Raw genomic sequence first — 3,670 nt, 5'->3', positions numbered from 1 at the left:
CTGTTTGCCAGCTGTTCCTCAGAGAAAGAATTACTATCAAGAATGCATAAAGAACTAAAAAAAAAAAAAAAAAAAAGAGACCTCTCAAATTTAGAGAACCCAACAACAAATCCTGGAGGTGCTGCGGGGACAAAGGAACTCTTCTCCACTGATGGTGGTAATGTAGACTGGTGCAACCACTGTTGAGATCAGTCTGGAGATTCCTCAGTAAACTAGGATTAGAGCTCCCATTCAACCCAGCTACTCCCCTTCTGGGTATTTTTCCAGAAGAACTGAAAATATCATGCCACAGTGATATATGTGCACCCATGTTTATAGCAGCATGATTTGTCATAGCAAAATTTTGGAAGCAACCCAAATGCCCATCAGCTGAGGAGTGGATAAGAAAAATGTAGTATTTTTATACAATGGAATATTACTCAGCTATAAAGAAAGATAAACTTGCTGGGTGTGGTGGTGCATGCCTGAATCCCAGCACTTGGGAGGCTGAGGCAGGAGGATCACTGCAAGTTCGAGACCAGCCTGGGCTACAAAGTGAGCTCAAGGCCAGCCTGAACTGCATAGCGAGACCCTATCTCATAAAAAGACAAAAAAAAAAAGATAAACTCGAGGCTTTTATAGGTAAATGGATGCAATTAGAGACTGTACTTGTAAGTGAAATAAATCAGGCCCGCAGGTGTAAACACCATATTACCATATTGTCTCCCTACTCTAAGAACCTGAAAGAAAATAAAACTGAAAGGTACAATAGATATTTAAAAGGGAAAGAAACTGCTTAAGAGGAAAGAACAACTGGGATGGGGGAAAGGAGAAAGAAAGATGGGGAAAATATACATACACACACACACACACACACACACACACACACACACACACACGATACCTAAGATAATTGTACTAATTCCTATTAGTTTATTGAAAGGAAGTTAATATTTAATTGTTTGATCAATCTTGTATATATCTGGTAATTTGAGCAACTACTTTGAAGAGAACAATAAGTAATACAATAGCCATTGTTGATATTCTATTATCTTGTTTTGAAATTCTGTATTGTCTTTACAGTTTTTGTGTTGTTTTGTTTTTGTCTTTGGTTTTGTTATTTTGTTTTTGTTCTTTTCTCTTTAAAATAAAAAAAAATTGTAGAAAAAAAAAACAAACTAGGATTAGAGGTCCCATTTGACCCAGCTATTCCCCTTCTGGATATTTTCCCAGAAGAATTAAAAACATCTTACCACAGTGACAGATGTGCACCCATGTTTATAGCAGAATGATCTGTAACAGCTAGATCTTGAAAACAACTCAAATGCCCATCAGTTGAGGGATGGATAAAAAAGATGTGGTCTTTTTATACAATAGAGTACTATTCAGTCAAAATGGATAAACTGGAGATGTTTCTAGGTAAATGGATGCAACTCAAGACCATATTCATAAGTGAAATAAACCAGATGCACATGTGTAAACATCATATTGTCTTCCTAGTTTGAGAAGCTGAAAGAGTAAACAAGATCCAGAATGTACAACAGAGATTGTAAAATGGGAAGAAACTTCAAAAGGAAAGAGAAACTGGGATGGTGTAATGGAGAAAAGAAGGAAGGGAAAAGCAAAGGGAAAAAAAAATATAAAAGATAGGTAAGACAGTTATACTACTAATTTCTCTTTGAAGGGAAAGGTTTGTGCTAATATTGTTTGGATAATTAAATGCCAATATCTTGTATTTTGAGTAGCTAATTTATAGATAACAACACACAATGTTACCCTCCTATTATCTGGTTTTGAAATTTTGTTGTTTTTTTTCTCTTAAAATAAAAAGTAAAAAAAAGAGAATATTAGTGCAAAGAAACAAGACAAGTTCATGCCTGTAATCCCAGCAATTGGGAGGCTGAGGCAGGAGGATCTTTGTGAACTGGAGACCGGCCTGGGCTGCAGAGTGAGCTCAAGGCCAGCCTGAACTGCATAGTGAGACCTTGTCTCAAAAAGACAAAAAACAAAAAACAAAAAAAGAAAAGACGAGTATGATGGTGCATATCTGTAACTCTGGCACTCTGGTAGGTTGAGGCAGGATGATCTCTAATCCAGCCTGGGCAATTTGGTGACTTAGTGAGACCCTTACTCAAAATAAAAAGTACAGAATGGGCTGGGCATGGAGCTCAGTGTAAAGGACCTGGGTTCAATCCCCAGTATTGAAAAAATAAAAATGAACAAAACCCTCATAAAAACAAAACAGTACTTGCTTGGGCAGCACATATATTAAAATTGGAATGATACAACCCCTGTGCAAGGATAACATGCAAATTCGTGAAGTGTTCCATATTTTAGTTAAAAAAATTGTACGGAAATGTCAACTAACAAAACAAAAAAACTCCAACCCAACCCAACCCAAAACAAAACAAAACAGCCAGGTGTGGTGGTGCACACCTGTAATCCCAGCACTCTCAGGAGGCTGAGGCAGGAGGTTAACCACAAGTTTGAAGGCAGCCTGAGCTACATAGTGAGCTCAAAACCAGGCTGAAGTACATAGTGAGACCCGTTTCAAAAAACCAAAGCTAACCAACGAACCAAACAAACCACACCAAAATTATTCTTAGAAAGTATGACTGACTGTAGGTGGTTTTTTTTTTTTTTTGTTGTTGTTGTTGTTTGTTTGTTTTTGAGACAAGGCCTGGCTATGTAGCCCATGAAGGCCTGGAACTTGCCATCTTCCTGCCTTAGCCTCCCCACTCCTGGTACTACAGATGTGTGCCACCATGCACAGCAGATTGTGACGTGCTCATTTTCATTTTTTTGAGACAGGGTCTCACGATGTGTCTTAGCCGGGCCTTAAATTCACTATCTACCTAGGCTGGCCTCGAACTCACGATTGATCCTTCTATCTCAGCCTTCACAGCGCCGCAATTTCAAGAGTGCGTTAAAGGGGGAGTTAAATTTTTAAATGAAGGCCTGCCAAGAATGCCCGCTGGAACGAGGTGGACAAGTCCAGCAGGTCCAATAACAGATCATTTCTTCCTTTATGTAAACCCCCGTCTTTACTGCCTTTGTGTAACTGATGGCCTTGCAATGTAGCTTAACTGTAACAGCACCTTTTTCCCTTTGTACAAACCAAGCCTTGTATAACTGCTGGCTTTGTGATGTGACCTGAACTGCTTAAACTCCTCCAGCAACCATGATGTCACCCAGCCCTACAACCATGTGCGTGGGATCTGCCTTTTGTTTTTTTTTTGCGGTACCGGTGATCAAACTCGGGATCAAACTCTGGACCTTGCGCTTGCCAGGTAGGAGCTTATACCACTGAGCTATATCCCCAGCCCAGGGATCTGCCTTGTGCATCCCTGCTTTCTTTCCCTTTAAAAGCCCAATCCTCGGCGCGGTCCAGGTCAGAAGCCCCCGCGTGATAAACTGCCCGCCCTTCTGCCCTTCTCCGCGCAGTTCTTCCTCTGTGCGGGGTGCCCGGGTGCTTGCTCTGCATTTTCATCTACTTATGCTCGGGCGGGGAGCCGTGTCCCCACACGCTCTACCGCCCCCAACCTGTGCTGCCGAGGTTTTAGTGTGCACGTCGCACTTCCGCGGAAAGCGTTCCCGAGACGCTGCGCTCCCCGCTGCCGCGCGCTCCTCCCTCCGCCCGCGCGCTGGCGCTCGCTCCGACGGCACCAGGCCGGCGCGCGCGGTTCCCCGG

Source organism: Chinchilla lanigera, unplaced genomic scaffold (assembly GCF_000276665.1).
Source record: "Chinchilla lanigera isolate Chin_1 unplaced genomic scaffold, ChiLan1.0 scaffold00088, whole genome shotgun sequence".
In the NCBI taxonomy this organism is placed as follows: domain Eukaryota; kingdom Metazoa; phylum Chordata; class Mammalia; order Rodentia; family Chinchillidae; genus Chinchilla; species Chinchilla lanigera.
The sequence above is the reverse complement of the archived record's forward strand: the minus strand, read 5'-3'. Positions refer to the sequence as shown.